The 19395-nt window shown below is 32.3% G+C and overlaps 2 protein-coding genes across 5 annotated transcripts in view; both read left to right on the top strand.

The window, feature by feature from the left end:
- LOC118199681 (uncharacterized) overlaps positions 1 to 19395 on the top strand; it is a 47611-nt gene that overhangs the window by 3327 nt on the left and 24889 nt on the right. The window lies entirely within an intron of this gene.
- Positions 16108 to 19395, top strand: part of LOC118199680 (uncharacterized) — a 29303-nt gene continuing 26015 nt past the window's right edge. Inside the window, exon 1 of the mRNA XM_035371584.2 lies at positions 16108 to 16150. The gene's annotated coding sequence lies outside the window, so the exon portion shown is untranslated. The remainder of the gene's footprint in view (positions 16151 to 19395) is intronic.

Here is a 19395-nt window from a genome sequence, read left to right as displayed (position 1 = left end):
TTATTTATTATTTAGTTTGTTCTCTCCAGTTTTTATTATTTTATCTTAAATTTTGTAGACGCCGAGGAACATATTACAAAATATTATTCTACAGCATGAGAATTATTTAAATTTTAAAAATTAAAAATTTAAAATAAAGTTAAATTTTAAAATAAAGTGTCCAATTTTAGGGAAATTAATAATTTTGGCTGTTTATCGATCTAACCTCTTCTGCAAATTCAACGGCAGCTTCTGCGAAATGACGTCTTTCCAAGTCCGCATTTCGAACTAAGAGAAAAGAGAGGAAAAAATCGCCAGCCGTGGCGATAGTACGCCAAAGTCTGGGTTCAGTTCCATTTCATGCCCAAACTCCTGCAGCTCATTCCTGTGCTGCTTTTTCACCCGGTTTTGAATGGCGATACTCCGTCTAGTATATAACAGGTCTATGGGCTAAACCGGTAAGAACTCGTTCCAGAAGGTTCTCCATCCGTCCAAATGTGTCGCCAAATGGGCGTTTTCTCGCCAAATGTGGCAACCCTGCTTTCTGTTGCCATTTTATGGCAACCCTAAAACTGCTTTTCGGGGAAGCTATCTTACCACGCTTGTACATTTCGTAACAATATGATGAACTGAGAAAAGACTAAAAAAACCCCACAAAAAATATATGCCAACACTTAATGCCGCATCAGGAATTCTAAACGTATACTGCTATTCTGCTTTCAGAATTTTTGTAATTTTGCTATTGAATTGTGTTTGGCGTAAGTGCGAAAGAAATTATGCTTAATAATAAAGGGCTAAAAAAAAAAAAAAAAAAAAAAAAAAAAAAAAAAAAAAAAAAGATCAGCTGGAGTAAGTGTAACAGCAGGCTGGACAGACAGCATGCTTTTCGATACAAGCGCTTTTCTATGAAACATACATTTACCATGTTTTTTTTTTTTTTTTTTTTTTTTTTTTTTAATTGGGAAAGATTTGTTTGACTCGGCCTTAAAGTTCACTGTGTTTTCATATCATGGCACGAGCTCTATCACTGCGCACCACCAGACAATTTTTCCACGAAATATTGTTTTCCGTGACGTAAGAATTTACCAATTTAAAAATTCCTTCACCGAAGTAGGCCCACCAGCGGCCGAGCGGTAAAGTCGCTGAACATTGGTAGTTCGGTCCGAGGTTCGAATCCCGGGAACGGGATGGCTGCAAGGGCGTTTTCGTGATTTTTCCCATGTGTAACGTGTATACGAGTCAGTTCCCTTAGAAAGTCCTCCACGAAGGCATCCCTCCCTTTAGGCAGATAGCCCTAGCGTGCTTTGGCATAATTAAATAAACCAAACCTTCACCGAAGTTCTTTATATTTCCTTGCAAAAAAGAAGTGTTTAGCGAGTTAATTTTTGTATCATATTTTGCAAAACAAATAAGTTGTGCAACGTTTTGTCAGTTGGTAGATTCATCACAACTGAAAACGGAAAAATTTAATTTTTTTAATTGTAATTATAAGTTTGCTTTCCACATTATTTGCCATTTCTTATCTTCTGCGATAAATTTTTGTATTGAAGAGAGATATTTGATACATTTATTGCTGTTCCTTTTTGCCAAACATGACGCATACCATATGTTGGGCTGCTGGAACAATTAATTCTTCAGCAATTGTGTGCGGCTTGCCAGTAGTTATCGGTAACAAGATATTAATGTAATCAGTAACAAGATATTAATGCTTTTTTTTTTTAAATGTTAATACCGGTAAAAGTAGACATAAAGTTTTTTGCTTGCATTTTATAGCCCTATTTTGTTTTCTGAAAAAATCCAGTGGTTTTATTTTTGGATTCTATGTGTATGGTTTGAAGATGCCTCTGCAGTTTATTTGGTTTCAGTGACTTGTTTGACAATACTACCAGGCACAGAATGCATATAGCTTTGGTTTATCATCTTCAGTACATACAAAAGCGTATTTGGCTCTTAGTGTAGAATTGGGTGCCCCTTCGATTAGCGACATTTTTTAAAAAATTTTGGCTATGAACCCTCACTTCTGGTTACCATGATAGTTTTAACTTTGTTTTAGCTTCTTGATTTTATTCAAGTAAAAATAGATTCATGTGTACATGGACAAATTTAAGGCAGAGCGCAATGCCTAGTTTGTGCAATTCTAGGATGTTTTTAAGTGAAAACAGATCGATGTGTGCATGGACACAGATGTGCAATTCTTTGACTTATTTTGGTTTTGTGTAGCGGCCATCTTGAAATTGTGCCTTCCTGGAGCCGATGTTGGCGTCAAAAAAGAATCGCCAAGAAACAAGGGGCACCCAATTGTAAACTTTTAACGCGTATTTTATAAACTCATTGTTAAACTTACGGTCTTGATTGTTTGCTTTTACTTCTTTATGTCTCGATTCTGTAGAGGCAAAAACCTCCAAGCAGTCTGTTTAACGCAAATACTAAGTTAAATACGATATTATACACCAATAATAATTAAACTTACAAATGAGTCATGATGACGGTAAGCGGAATATGCTGTCTCATCATTTGTTTATGTGCACATCCTTTGAAAACGACTGCTTGAGATTGCCATAGCCACAGGGTTAGTATACTTCAAGTAGGGTTGATCCCAGTGGTTGGCCGCAGAAAAGAGAAAGTTCAGAAACAGTCAATTCTTCATTAAGTGGCCAAGATGGCAAACTAAAAAGCAATTCTTCAAGATACCTCTGCCAAAAATGGGTTAGAGCTCGTTTCTATAGTAACAGACAGCTGCAGACTATCTGTCGAAAGCTGTTCTTGTTATAGACAAACAGTAAATGAAGTCGTCCGAGGCATATCCGAACCAAACTAGATTTTAGAACAACGATTTCAGAGACCATCTCTCTGAAGATGGAGTAATCTTTCTAGAATTTAATAAAATTTCCCATTTTAAATACCAAAATTTTTTCTCGAAAGAGTTTCGACCCATGGTTTGAATACCACTGTTCTAGAGCCATTCTTTTGGGATGTGTGAAAGCAAGGTATAGCCTAAGCTTGTTGATATATGTTTTAAATTAAAATGACCAACCAATGTGCTTGTGTTCTGCCCAACGTTCAATCTTTGTTCTCAGTCCTGAATGATCTGTCTCCAATAATTTTCTTGATGCGTCAAAATTGATGTTAACCCGTCGAGAGAGATCTAAAATTTTTTGATCAGATTATTTTTAATTACTCTAACTTTTGAAAACATTGCTTTTAAACGTAATCATTGATCAGCTGAATGCGTTTGCGTTGCACGCATTTTGTTTTCTCTTGGCCATTTTTTTTTTTTTTTTCTTCGCCATTCTTTCCTCTTCACTTTTTTGAATTATATTAACCAAGACGCTGATGTGAGTACTCACACTGGAAATAGTAAGCAAAGTATCAATAAATAATAACTAATGTCATAAAAGCTTATTAATCTCATAATCAAAACAGTTCGCGGAATGGAAATCATAATACTAAGGCTTGTTGGAATCTTAAAATTCCCAGTTTTAAATATAAAAAAAAAAAGAACATCTTCTTACCTGTTTTCCAAATTAAAAGCTTCGAAATGTATGATTTCATTTTAAGTTGCTAATGTACGAGGGCCATCCAGGAAGTAGATTACGTTTCCGTCTGTGTCCGCTAGGGGCGGGGCTAGCGCGGCCATCTTGGGGTCAGAGCGTTGCGCAGCTCAGTCTGCATCTAGCCGTGCTAGTGAGAGGTTCGTGCTGTGCTCCGTTCAGATACTGTGACGGTTTGAAATGTCTGCGTTAATTGAAAATCCCGCGAGCTGCGAGGTGCGCTCAGTAATAAGGTTTCTGACTGCAAAAAACTGTAAACCGATAGAAATCTATCGGCAGCTTCGTGAAGTGTATGGGGACAACATTATCACTGAAGGTGGAGTGCGTCAGTGGGTCATAAGATTTCAAAATGGCCGAACCAATGTTCACGACGAAGATCGAAGTGGGAGACCCAGCATAGTGACCGCCGAACTTCTCGAAAAAGTCGATGCTAAAGTCCGTGAAAATCGAAATTTCACAATAACGGAACTTTCTTTGAGTTTTCCACAAATTTCGCGAAGTTTGTTGCACGAAATCATCAGCGAAAAGCTTGGTTACCACAAGTTTTGTGCAAGATGGATTCCAAAAATCTTGACAGAGGACCACAAAAATCAGCGAATGGCTGCAGCGTTGAACTTTTTGGACGCTTACCATAAGGATGGTGACTCTTTACTCGATCGCATCGTTACTGGTGACGAAACATGTGAACTGTGAAACGAAATTGCAATCAATGCAGTGGGGGCACACAAGTTCTCCCCAAAAACCCAAGAAATGCATGCAAACAATGTCGGCAAGGAAGATGATGGCGACTGTTTTTTGGGACAGAAAAGGTGTAATTTTGGTGGACTTCCTGGAAAGAGGCACTACAATAAACTCTCAAAGGTATTGCCAAACTCTCCAAAAACTCAGAAGAGCAATTCAAAACAAGCGCAGAGGAATGTTGAGCTCTAAGATCTTGTTGATTCACGACAACGCCCGGCCCCACACGGCAAATGTCACTCGTAAAGTTCTTGAATCTTTTAAGTGGGAGTTGTTTCCTCATCCGCCGTACAGTCCCGACCTGGCACCGAGCGACTTCCACCTATTCCCAGCAATGAAGAAGTGGCTGGCTATGCAGCGTTTTGATGACGACGCACAGCTGCAAGAAGAGGTAACGAAGTGGTTGAAGGCGCAGGCGGCCGAATTTTTCGACGAAGGAATTTCCAAGCTCGTACATCGCTACGATAAATGCCTTAATTTGTATGGTGACTATGTAGAAAAGTAGTATTTGAGTGAGGCTTTCATCTGTATATAATAAAATTTGTTTCCTATACTTTGTTTATTTTTTTATTCCAAAACGTAATCTACTTTCTGGATAGCCCTCGTATTATTAAAATCTTAAAATTCACAGTTTTAAATATATAAAAAACCAATATCTTCATACCTGTTTTTCAAATTAAAAGTTTCAAAATTTACGATTCCATTTCAAATTACTTTACAAATCGTTGCCATCCTCAGCTTCAAAATAAAGAACAATAAATTAAGCATTTTGATATTTTCCAGTCTTTTCAAATACTGAGTTAGTATTTTAGTGAGTTAAAAGTTTTCATAAGCTAAAAAGTTGTCGTTAAAGTTAAAAGTTGTCGGAAGAGCCAAAAAATTAACTAGGAATTTTGAGCATCAAGCTGTAACATTTTTACAGATGAAGATATCCGAATATCTTCACCAATATACATCAAAAATTAAAATACTATAACGAATATGTAAAAAAAGCAACACTTAAAACTCTGTAAATCTAAACAATAATCAGCTGAGTGCGTCCATATCACACATATTTTTTTTTCTCTTCATCTTTTCTAATATAAGATTATATGAATTTATGATTTGATTTATTCCTATTAAAAGTATGAAAAAATGTTCAAGGGTTACATTTTTTTTCCATCACTTAAATTAAAAAAATTATTACAGCTATTTTATAATTTAATATATTTATGCGTGCATGCGTGTCTCTCTGTGTATGTGTAATATAAATTTCATAGATACTTAATAATGCTTTATGGCGTATAAAGAATGATAGAGTTGCGTAAATTCGTAAGATGTTATTTGTAGACAGACAAGACAAAAATAACACATTAATTTATTCTTGGACATTCTTGATACATATCATTAATTGCACATAATTTTGGATGCGATATGTATCCCACAATCCCACAGTTTTTTAGGGTATCACATTTTCTAGACAATGGACGACATAGAGAACATAGCGATGCAGCAGCACATCTTAGCACATCGAGAGGATTGCGCACTTCAGCAAAGGGCATTCAGCATTTCAGCATTTATAGAATGAATTCCTTTATTTAAATTTTGGACGGTGATTAGACAAGAAGTATCAATGCTACTGTTACTAATAGCGCAACGCGGATTAATTTTTAGATGATGCACACAGGAAGGGACGTAACCAAATTAAAATAAGGAATTAAAAGGGCTGTCGGGAAATTAAAGCTAGTAGTTTCCTATCATATATACTGTGTGTTTATGTTTAACATGGATTTAAAATTATTTAAATTATTTATAAAATTATTATAAAAATTATTTAAAAAGATTTAATATATATAGTGTATATTCATGTCAATTAATTAAATTGCCATTGGTTAATTAGTTTCTAATACAGTGAGAAATATGCTCGTTAAGATATTAGTTCCACATTTCGTCATTTTATGCATTTCAAACTCTATATTTTAACCTCATAACTATAACATAAAGTATTATAAAGAGAAAAATTAAAAGATTGTATAAAATTTTCTTCTTAAAGGAAAGATCTAATCAAAATGCTTTTAGGTTTCTAGGTAATGCAACTTTTAGGTGATGCATTCACCATTTTAGGGCATGTGCCTGTTTTTAAGCTAATTCTGTAGATACTTGATAAGAAAAAGAGCATTTAATTACAAAGGACAACTCATTCTGAGGTGCTCTTTAATTTTATTTTCTCATAATAGTTTTAAAGAGTATATGCTTAATAAAACGCAGTAGAATGCGCTTGTTTCATGTACTTCCTTTTATAATAATTTAATAGAGAAGTAAGAACATTATATGCATTATAATGACACCTTAAAAAAACATTTATTATAATACTCAAAAGAATTATTTTGTTAAAACTATACGACATGAAATAGAAAAAACAAATATTTGTGTAAATTTCGTGAGATAATAAAATGTTAAATACCCATAAACATGCAAGGTTAACGAAATTATAAATAATGTAAAAGTTACAGAAAATAATTTAAAACCTTAAAAAGAAATAATTTAAAACCTTAAAAAGCTTTCAACATTTTTTTACATAACATGCCCTTTTGAAAATCATAATTTAAATCCTGTCTTGGCAATTACATCCACCAATCGACCCTCTTTAAAATCAGCAGGAGTCATGGAAACGTAAATAAACATCAATACTAAATATACTTCTTTAAGATAACCGTCTCTAGAAATAACGAAAATCACTTGGAACCATAATAAATTGTCGTTTTAGAGACAGTCTATTGTATTTTAATAATTAAAATATTTTCTGAAGTGCTAATATTACAATTAAATACATTTTAAGTAAACGACTTTAATATATTGCTTTCTAAAAATATTGCTATAAAAATAAAAGAAACATTAGATTCCAATTCAAACGGCTAATGGCTTAAATACCAAAACCTAGATATTTGTAAATAAATAAATAAATAGATTTCAGTTCAAAGTATATTTGGGAAAAACGTATTATGAACAACAGATATGAATTCAAGATGAAACTTAGTAAGATATTTTCACACGTTTTTATCATTGATACCCATTACTTAACATCACTAGAATGTTACATTAATGCTTTTAGAATTCTTGCGCTTTAATGGGACGTAGTATCTACATTTATAAGGTATTGCTCTCGCCTTCTTAGCATACCTTTGTGGTGTAACGGTTAACACATTCGGTGCGTATTCGATAAGTCCGAGGTTCGAGTCCCGGAGAGGGCACTGCTCATTTTTCTCATCTCCTGCTTCCAAAAAATCCTAATGTCTCTGCAGTGGCTCTTGAACTAAAAACGATGGTGGTTGAGGATTCTCCACCACCAGGATTTGGCGATTAGGTCCCCTAATCCCCATTCGCCCTTTAAGGGGAGTATATAAGGTATTTCTCCCGCTTTCTTAGCATGCCTTCGTGGTGTAATGGTCAGCACGCTCGGCGTGTATTCGAGAGCTTTGCGGTTCGAGTTCCGGCGGGCACTGCTCATTTTTCACATCTTTAAAATAACCTCTTTCATTGATTTTAAAAAAATCTGCAAGGTTTAAATTTTGGTCGTCTCTGAAGCCTTTATTATTAACTATTACAAGAAGTTTAAGTCTGCATTTATTCTCTGTCTAAAAGTAAATTACTTTATTTCTCGCCAAACAGTGCGCATTCATCTTTGTCAGAAGACTTCAATGATAAATTCATTATACCACAAATAAAGAAGAGTTTGAAACAAAATGTTATGAGTTACTAGTATAAAACATTTTGTATGAATTTTGTTGGATAAATAATTTCAATATCACTTTCTAATTTTGCAGTTATTTACTTCACTTAGTTTTTTAGAATCATATGATTATGACATGGAAAGAGTAACTATAAATAAATTTCTAATTTTAGAATTTTAGAAATTTGAATGGAAATTTCAAGTGCTTATAAGGTATTTTCTCCCACCTTCTAGCATGCTTTCGTGGTATAACGGTAGCACACTCGGCGCGTATTCTAGAGTTCCAGGTTCGAGTTCTGGTGGGGGTATTTGCTCATTTTTCATGTTTCTTGCTTCAAAATAACCTAATGACTCCACGAACTAGTACAAATTAAGATTAAAAATTTTTCTTACATATTATATATACTGTGTCTCAGAAGAGCTATTACTATCGAACTTCACTTTTGCGTCGAATCATTTTCATTCTTTGTTTCACTTTACATAACTAGCCACTGATGCCGATTGCCTAAAATAGTTACTAAAAATTAGTGAAAAAATATATAATACTTTTAGTAAATTCAGTTAGTGTAATTTCATGGATCCAGCTATAGTAATTAATAATAATGTAAACAAAGAACTGCGTTTATTACTTTTAAATTGCTCAGTTTGTTAATAAATAACTGATAGATTAAATTTGAAAAAATAAATAAATAAATAAATATCTTAGCTTCGCCAAATGGCAACAAATTAGTCCGTGGAAGATTAAAATATTTTTATACCGGGTAATGGCAACACATTTCTATTCAACCTTTGAATTTTCTGATTTAATTTGAAATATAAGCATCTACCGCTTTGCCGACAGGCAATATGTTGCTTGAGTCATCAGGTTTAATCAGAATTGCATTAAATTAATTTAAAAAATGAAACAAATAAAAAAAATTCAAAATTCGTGTTTCGAAGTGCACATATTCGGCTGGAGGACTATGTATGTTCAAAATTTGGTGATTCTAGGTGCCGCTGTTTTTCCACAATGCGAGGAACATGCATACATATTCTTCATCTCTTCTCTACATATAATAAAAGAAAGAGTCTGTCTGTGTGTGTGTGTCTTTCGTTCGCGCTGATAGACCCACGGCTACGAAATTTGCTACATAGGTGCACCTAGAAAAGAGCCAGTGCACTTCGAAACGATTTTTTCGAAATTCGAATTTTTTTTTTTTATTTTATGTTTTGTGACGAAATCGCGTTATTTTGAGACATAATGGGCTATAGGAAAGCGAGATTTTACACACTCCATTTTCACATTGTCATGAAACGTAGGCACTTAGCTATTTTACGAACTTAAAATAAATTTCGTATTTCAATAAATCGATTAAATACGAATTTGTTTAACAAAGGGAGCTTAACACCTTTTCAACGGGATTTTTCTAAAAAAGTTTATTTTTAAAAATGTACAGTTTATTTTTCTTTGATTTTTGGACACGTTAAACTTTCATCCTTGCGACTGCTTTTACAAAAAGAATTTTGGAAAAATGATAATACTTTGTATTTTAAAAAAAATGTTTAAATGAAGCTTCCGAGTACACTTCTCACATCTCAAATCTTTAAAACCGTTATTTTGGCAACAATTTTCCTGTCTTATTGTTGTTGATAGATTTTTGATGAAATCGCATCATTTTGAATAGTTTCATTCTTTTAGAAATATGGATATGGCAACAATTTTTCATCGTATTTCTTATGTCACTGTTTTTAAGAGATTGGTATATTTCATTGTCGTTTATATATATATATATATATATAATACATTTCTGCGCGGAATTTTATGTTGAGTTGCTTTCATGTTATTTTTTGCTTATTTCACTGTTTATAAGATATTGAAAAGTTTTGCAAGATTTTTTTCCTTTAACGGAAAGTTGATTAATTTTTTTATTAGGATAATTAATATTTGCATTAAGGGATATAGCTTATTTGATTGTAATTTTTTTCTCTTGAAAATATAAGATAAAATATCATTAATTATACTTTGCTTTTCAGAATTTTTTATTTTTTGTATTCTTTTATGTTATTTATTGCTCATTTCACTGTTTTTAAGATATTGAAAATTTTGAGTGATTTTTCTTTAGGAAACAAAGTTCTTAACCCCCTTTATACCATTTGAATTCTTAAGATTTTGCAAACGGAAGTTGGTTAAGTTATTTGTTAGGATAATTAATATTTGTATTAAGGGATATTTCTTATTTTATTGTAATTTTGTTATACGTAATAACTTTTTCTTATGAAGTTGTTCTGCAGAGTACAATTCTACGCAGTTTTTAAATGTAACGTTTGGTGTTCCCTTCAGCAATTTTCCCGGTACATTTAAAAGCCAACGAAGGCTGGAGCGAAGCTGCTAGTTATTTAATAATTCACTTACCCAAAGCATGAGAACGGATGTATACATGACCACGGTTAGTCATCATTTTCTACTGCATAGGAGAAATAAAATAATATTAATAAAAAAGAGAAGTCAGCGAGAGTGAATCAAACAGCAAACTAATGAACCGTCACCATAACGAAAGCACGTAAAAACTTAATTTTTTTTTTTTTTTTTTTTTTCTGTTTTTACGACAGAAATGGGATATAAGCATACTTAAAGATCTTTAAATGGCTGTTACAAATAAAGATTAATTTTTTTCCTCACATATATATCGTACCCCTTAACCAGTAACGATAAATTTTTTAGCATTAATACTGGCTTTAGATTTCTTATAGTCCGTATAAAATCAATAAATAAAGTTTGCGATAAAATTGCTTTATCGATACTGAAACTAATTTAAACAGAGCATTGAACATTTGAAAACAGTTTTAATGAAAATGAAGAGAAAGAGAAAAGTGATGCGAAGTCTAATAGATTTCGTGTCTTTAGTTAGTTATTGCGAGCTCCTTCTTCTTATTGCATTTCGTTTTAATTCACATATTGTGTTTTACTTTTACTCATACTTTTCTTTAAAATTTCACAGATTTTAAAATGTGATTTTGAATTTGCTTAATATGACAAAGTTTTGTAATATGATAAATTATAAGTAATTGCTGAAGAAGGATATGACCTGTTAACCTTTAGTACAGACTATTGTCAGATGAACGAACTGCTGGTAATCTGTACTGCGGCATCTATTGCTTCATTACCATATAGTGACTTCATACCGAATTTAATGTCGAATAGTTGCTATTTTGTTAGTTCGCTTTGGATTAATAGTTTCAATGCTATGATATCAAGAGTTGAAAATTTTAGATTATTCAAAGATCTTAGAACGCTTTGACACTCAGAGTAGATAATTATGGTTCTTGCTGAATCTTAGAATTAATCATTCACCCACTACTTATCAAGAGGTTTGCTTTTAAAATTACAGCCGACTTTTCTTTAAAGACCATGGCTGAATTATCTAGTCTGTATTTGTGTTCCTTTATAATGTCCTCCGTTACTGAAAATCATTTGAAAAAAAATGTTTCTTTCTGCTTTGGCAAATCAATGAAGATCTCGATACCAGAATTATGCAATAGATTTCTACTTCATGAAACTGTTTTCTTATGAGCTATATGAGCATTAAATTGAGAAAATTAATTTACAATAACTTGACGTCAAAGTTCAAGATCACGTTTTACTATAGTTTCTTTACAACTTAAAAGCCTAAATATCGCGAGGCCTATCAACGGCCTCTGAACAATGATATCGATTGGGTTCGAATCCCAAAAAACAAGCTAGCCGCATGAGTGTTCCCGTGGCTTTCCCAATGTGTAATGTAGATACGAAGTCAGGTTCCCTTAACATCCTACACGGAGACATCCTCTTTAGGCAAGTAGCCCTTGTATGCTTTGCCATCTTAAATCTAACCAACCAATCTAAATATCTTTGGCTCTCTTGAGATTTAACAGACGTGCTTGCTAGAATTTTTAATGCATCTATGAGTGTGATTACAACTGCAGAACACTGAGTGTTGCGAAATCATTGTATGTTCACATAACTATGCAACATTTAGGAGGTACGATACTTTTCAGAGGTTCGATACTTTTACTATTACCAATATATTACGTCAGAGACTCTATGAGAGCAAAATGGTAGGTTAAGATATTCTTATAGCTGGCAGCCTTTATATTTTATGAATGAACAAGCCTTTAAATAAACCATTAGTTAAGGCTCAGTTATAATATTGCAAACAACAATTGATCATTGTCCAGCTTGCATCTTTCTTTAATACGCGAGTCTATGCCTTAATTAGAGTCATATTAGAAGCATAATATTTTCAACTGTCCTGATATAGTTGAAGTGTAAACTAATATATTTCATGATAATTCATCATCATCTAAGGTTTAACTTAAGCTATAATTCTAACAACTTCAAATAAATTTGTCCTTTCATTAAATTTTCTGAACTTCTTTAAACATTCTAAAGGAATATGAATAAGATAATATATTAGTTCTCAAATGCTAAATTCGAGAACCTTTAGTGATACAAAAATTTACTCAAGAATATTTTCTCCGCCAGTTCTTTTAATTTTAAATTTTCGCTTATTTAACTGGCTTGTAAAATCTCAAGTAAAAGCAAGGATATGAATCTTTTTCGGTCAATAGCAGACATCTAAAAGGAAACAATTGTTAAAAACAGTATGCGATAGAAAAAAATATCTCTCAAGATAATAATAGACACAATCTGCTGGACCAATCCACTTGATCTGAAAACGGCCGAATTCATTTGGGTCAAGAAGGATTTTTGCAAAATAATTTTTAATTAAACCGAATCAAATGCACGAGAAACACGCTAATGTAAAATTTAAAATTAGACAAAAGAGTAGTCTTAGCTTGGCCTAGCTATTGAATAAAATTCTATTGATTTCGAAGGCGAGTAGAAATCAGAAGCTTCTTTCCCTGTTGGTTTGCCAAACTAAAAAACAATCTACGCCACACTAAAACTGTGTTTTGTTCCAATTTTAAATTAGCTTTTAGTGTTATAATATTTTACTAATTCTTGTTACGATATGAAAACTGGATTAGATTATTTAATTTAAACAAAACACACATATTACCACCTGAACTCCATCATAATTATCACCGATAACACTTTTATTATTACCACTGAGAGGATGTTGTGCATTTACGTAGAGCAATTGGAAAATCTCCGTTAAGTCTTAGATCCCGCTATGGCGGAAGGTCGACGGTGGCAGATCAAGGAACATATATTGAAAATATTCTACCTGTGTTTCCTGTGCTTGAAGCTGATCCTGCCTCAAGAACGTTAAGGTAGGAGATCTGCGTTTTTCTCCGGATTTTTCTAGTTCTTTCTCCAACTACTACGATAAGAAAGTCATCGGTGTAAGCCTGAGATATGATGAGCTACGTTGCTAATCACATTTAGTGTCGTGTACTTAATGTTCTATAAAATGTGCTCATCCTTCTGGGCTCATTTAGTTGGTCATGCGCTCGAAGGGTTTTCTGTCTGCGGTATATTACATTAATTTTTCGGAAAGATGGCCTGACAACGAGAAACAGCATAACTTGATCTATTATAAGATTTGCTAATGGAACGAGTCGTAGGCTTCTTTTATAGCTAGTGAGTGGTGGTGTTTATTAGCTTCGCTGTTATAGTATAATATAGTACGTTTCTAAGATAATACAGAATGTGTTCAACTTCTATAAAGCCAAACTGCATTTTACTCAATCCATATAATTAATTTTTGAGTCTCGTGCTGAAGCCTTTCTAGGACGAGATTTTTCATCAGTTTTGTAAGGTGGAAAGGAGGTAAAATAGGTCGATACAAGGAGGGCACATTCAGAATTTCACCCTATAGCTTGGCTTCGTTCCAGTCGTTCTTATCTTATCACCATATTCTATCTCGTTCATTTGCACTTAGGCAGCTGAAGAATTTAACACATCGAAAATAGTCCTGAAAATCTAAAAACATATTACACTGGTTTTTCTTATTCAACTTCTTCAATAATTTCAGCCTATTTGAGGGCAATCACTAACTGTGAGTTAACTCTTTTCAAAGGAAAATTCTAAATTCTCAACGTTTATCGAGGAAGGTGTATTGAAAATGAGGGAATGCTTTATGGACATCTATCAAAATTATGTTATTCAAGCCGTCTGGACTTGGAACTTATTTCTTGTTTAAATAAAAGATTACAAAGATTTCTTTGTAAAAGAACAGACAGCTGTCGAGGCGGACGGAAATATGCAATTCTCTTTACCTTATCCCAACTTTGATTGCTGCAGTATCATTGCGAAGGACGACAGTATCTCGAATAAAAAAGAATCGACAGAAGACTTGCTGCAGGGAATGATGCTCCATTCATGACTATTTTGTGAGCCAAATTAAAAGCGGTGGTGAACTGACATTTATATCATTGGGGGGGGGGAGGAAACTTCCCATATTTATCTTATGATTCTAAACTATTTTTAGACCAAAGGGGCAATTTGCTCAGAAGGGCCAAATTGCATTTTACTTCATTTTGGCATTTTGCGTCGGTTCACTTTTCAAATTGTTGTCAGCAAACATTAGAGCCCTGCATTATATTTAAAGAAATTAAATAATGAAGAATCTGCATGAATGTATGTATGTTTCTCGCACTGTGGAAAAACAACAGTACCTAGAGACATCGAATTTTGAATAACGTAGTCCTCCATTCGAGTCTCCATGCGTCTGGAAGCCCAAATTTGGAATTTGTTTTATTATCTATTTCATATTTTGTCAAACATTAAAGAATTTTTGATTAACAAGCTTAACGATTTCAAAGCGACACTGTACGGAATATATATATATATAATTAAAAAGCTCAGCATGCGAGACTGTGTTTCGGAAACTCTAAAGATATGCTGTTTTAAATATTTTGTGATATTGCTATTGAATTGAATTTTATGGTTTAAGTCATGATATTTAATAAGTAACATACAAAACGTTAAAAACATCCCTTTCGGCGTAATATAAAATCTGGAAGCTTTCAGATTATTGTTGTTTTTACTATGCTCTTGCTCGCATGTTCTGGAGAAAATGGGGTTTAACACCAGTTGAATGAATCTGTGTGTTCAATATTCCTTTTTCTTTACTATTAACCTCTCTAGAAGATTTTCGAATAGACATATTTTAAATGCTTCTTTTCCACAATAAGGCAGACGTAGATAACCATGTTCTCATTTGTACCTTAAAAATGTATGCAGTCAGTTTCCGCTGTTACTAAACCATCCCGAAAGGCTAACGTTACAAATGAAAACTATCCATGAAAATCTGTGCAAATATTCCTGATATAAAAATTCAATAATTGTTTTCATTTATTTCTAATTTTTTTTTATATATTTTATTAAATTTCTTACTCTAGCCATTTATTTTGTCGAAAATATGGGGAATTATCTCAATTTACACATCTCTCAGTTAAAAAAAAATATTTAAAACAATGTTTTACAAAAAAAAAAAAAAAAAAAAAAAATCTTAATTAAATTTGAAAGAAAAAAAAATAAGTTGTAAAAATTCAATTTGAAATCATAACGTAATTACAGAATACATCGCCATGTTATCAAATTTAAGACTTTTCAATGGCGCTGATTATTTAAACATTTATATTTACGATTTTTAAAACATTTGCGATTTATTTTAGGAAATCAATAAAATTTTGATTTTATATTCTCTTACAATAATACAATAAAAACATAAGTGAAAGGTTTGCTATTAAGAACACTAAGGAATTAAGGAGGAATAGAGAACATTTCTGTTGAAGAAGGGAAGTGGATAGCTTGTTAGAATTGAAATTTCGATTTCATTATTCTAGCTTTCTGCATAATAATAAACGGGTGCGTCCTGTATATTATTTCTGATCTTGAATTCTGTGACATGCTCGTGCTAAAGCATCGGCGCGTTCAGATGGGCCATTCAAAGAAGTCGAAATTTGTCTTCTTTTTACTCTGAACAAAGATGTCGTGTGCCAAGGAAGTGTCGTCCGCCTTTGTCCATTGCGGCGTAACATCGTGATGGCGGGAATCTTATTGTGCGAAACCCATTGTTTGGCTTCATATTTCGATATAAATTATGCCCCAGGAAGAAGACAATTTGACCTGACCATTGACTCCAAGAAACTCACTTATATAAAGCAGAACGTATGGTTCCGAACTCACTTCGCTTTCACATTCCAAACCTTGATCTTGATCTTTCAGCTTATTTCAAGCTAGCAGGTAAGCAGACTTCCAGTTTAATCCTTTACTGACTGTATCAGTATATAACTTGTTTGAAAAAGGTTAGACGTGGTTAAGAAATGAGTATAATAAATTACATTAAACCTCTATAAGTATAATTATTTTTAATTAAAGATTTATAATGTTACAGACCAGGTAGTCAATTATCTAAGACATGATCTATCTAATTTTTTGCATTTTTGCAGAAAAAAAAAAAAGAAATATTAAAAATTTGGACGAATAGTTATTACTTAGTGATAAGTTTATTTGAATTTTAATAACACATTTTAAAACAAAGAGAATTCAGTTATAGTATAAGATACTTAATTCTAAAGTTTCATTGAAAATATGCGTTGGTGTAATGACTTTTAAAGAAGTAGGAAAGAACTAGTTATTTTAGTTTCTTTCTCAACGGTATATGGTTTTAAAAATGCCTTAATTAAAGTTTAGAAATATAAAGTTTTGTAAATAATAAGTTATTTAGTAAGAACATTTGAAACTTTCTAATATTTATTTTAAATCGAAATTAAAATATCGTTCATACAGAAAGAAACAAAGCCTCAAATCGAAGTATAAGACAGCAAGTAGTTGGTTCAAATAATACATATCAGCCTTCGCAACGGAAAAAAAAAAAATTAATTCAAAGTTTGAGAAACCTGACCTATATGTATCAGCTTATGTAGTAGCACAAGTAATTCATACATACAAACTTTAGAGAGAACCAAATATTATGTACTTAAAGAAATCGGGAACTAAAACTAATGATTTAATTGTCTGCCAATCTAAGATAAAGTAATATTTCTTACTGTGAATACAAGACCATTCCCTTTTTCGTGAAATATTTATGGTATTAAAAATTTCTTACTATTTTCATGTACTAGCGTTTTACTTAACTAGATTCAATATATATGTAGAAGGATTTGCAGAATTTTTAGTTTTTCATGAATTAACTTAAAAGTGAAAGATTTCTAGTTTGTACGATTATTGTAAAATTATATTAACCTTTTATCAAAAAATGAAGCTTCAGAGCCTATTCTAGTTCAAATTCCAGCTTTTATACATTTTTATAACAGTTATGAACCGTCTCAACTTTATAAGCTAAATAAGTATATCTTTCTGGACATGATATCCAAGTTTTAAAATGATCGTGAGAAGAATAAATGAACTTCATACCAAATTATGCGCTTCTAGTGCAGAAAATTTTAATGAAAAATAATGTTTACAACTGTAAAATAATGTTTTTAACTGTAATTTCATTGTCATTATTATTTTCACTAATAGAATAGACGGCATTTGTCGATTAAGCAGTTCTCAGTATAATAAAATTAACATATTTATTACTTCTTAGCTAGTTATAATTTCCAATTTGCTTCTAAAATAAGACATACAATTCCTGAAATTTCCTTAGCCAGCTATAACAGCTAAAACAATATCGGCAAATTTGGCTGTTCACGCTTCATGTACATATACATATAAACCTATGAAATATCATCTTGTAATATTTACAATATCATATTAATAATTTTATTAATGTCATTTTAATCAAATAAAAAAGATTTCCTTCCAAACTGCTTGTTCATGCATATGTAATTTGCTATCACGATCCCGTAACTTTTGAAATTATTCCCCTGCGAGTTATTCCATAGAAGTTTAGTCCCAAATTTTAATAATTTTTTTCAAAATGCCAGGGACAAATCGAGAAATAGCAATGAATAAATATCCTTCGTTAAAAAAAAAAAAAAAAAAAAAAAAAAAAAAAAAAATAGTTTCTCGAAGATTAATCACGGTTACACAAATCAAAGGTGAAGATCTTGGGTGTCTTGTGATGTTATGCTTATCCACTACTGGCGCTAAATCGTACTCAGACAATTTTTGTTTATTGATAATAGTCGGCAGAAAAATATATGAGTACGGATTTTTTAAAAATTATTTACATGATTCTAGTAATTAATGCCTTTAATAACTTAGCTTTTTTTTATTAATTATTTAGATTTTAAAGCCTTTTTTTACAATCACTTTCTAATAACCAATAAAAAAGCTACTTTTTAAATGCTAATATTGCAGAGATATTAGGCATTTTTTGGAAACAGGAAAGATGAAAAATTAACAAAGCCTTCACCGGGAATCGAATCGCGGAACTCTGGAATACGTCCCCAGTGTGCAGACCACCACACCACGAAGGCACGCCAAGAAGGTGGGAGAAATACCTTATATGCTTTCCCTTTTAAAGGGTGATTGGGGTTTTTTTAGGAGACCCAATCGCCAAATCCTGGGTGAGGAAAATCATCATCCAACACTCTTTTAGTTCGGGCGCCACTGTAGAGACATTAGGTATTTTTGGAAAGAAGGAGAAGTGAAAAATTAACAAAGCTTTCGCCGGGAATCGAACCGCGGACATCTGGGATACCGGCCCATTGTGCAGACCGCCACACCACGAAAGCACGCCAAGAAGGTGGGAGAAATACCTTATAATATAATTCACTTTACTCTAGTGCAAGTTACAGATAGTTAATTATTATTTGATTTATATGATTGAATGGGTATGGGAGGAGGCCAAAAAATTCACGACGTTTAATGAACAGTATTTTGATCAGGGATATAGATTATATTTGCACTTTGGAGTTGATTTAATATATCATTTTTGGTTCAGTTAAACATCTGTGAGGCTGAAAAATGCTTTAACATCGTCGGCAAATTTTTCTGAAAATACTAATTTTCATGAACTACTTAATTTCCTAAGTATCTAATTGCGATCTAATTGTATTTAAGATAATGTAGTGAGTTCAAAGTAAATGTACTTTAATGTACTTAAATTTTCAGCTTTCTCAACTTGGCTCTCAAATTATTTAAATCTCTCATGTTTACCTTAAATTTTACAAAAAAGTAATTAATTCAGTTTTAATTTGTTTGGAAAGGTGTAAAATATTTCTTTAAAGTAACAGCGTTTAGTTTAGTCACTTGCTAGCATTTTCTTCATAATCAGCTAATAATAATATATAGCTTTATAATCATACTATAGCTAAATCCAGAATCAGTTGTTCGATTATTGCATGGTTTAATTAACTGAGTTGAAATGCTAACTTTAGATACAACTATTACAGTAACTTTAGATACAACTATACAGTAAAAAAGGACTTACATTTGCTTTTATTATTTTTGTTTTTAGCCGAACGGCTAATATTCTTATGTAGTTGACAAAAAACTTTAATATAAGCAAAAATTTTGTAAATTTTCTTCACTACTTT

Source organism: Stegodyphus dumicola, chromosome 6 (assembly GCF_044657685.1).
Source record: "Stegodyphus dumicola isolate Sdum_Otavi_A_Nest chromosome 6, ASM4465768v1".
In the NCBI taxonomy this organism is placed as follows: Eukaryota; Metazoa; Arthropoda; class Arachnida; order Araneae; family Eresidae; genus Stegodyphus; species Stegodyphus dumicola.
The sequence above is the reverse complement of the archived record's forward strand: the minus strand, read 5'-3'. Positions and strand labels throughout refer to the sequence as shown.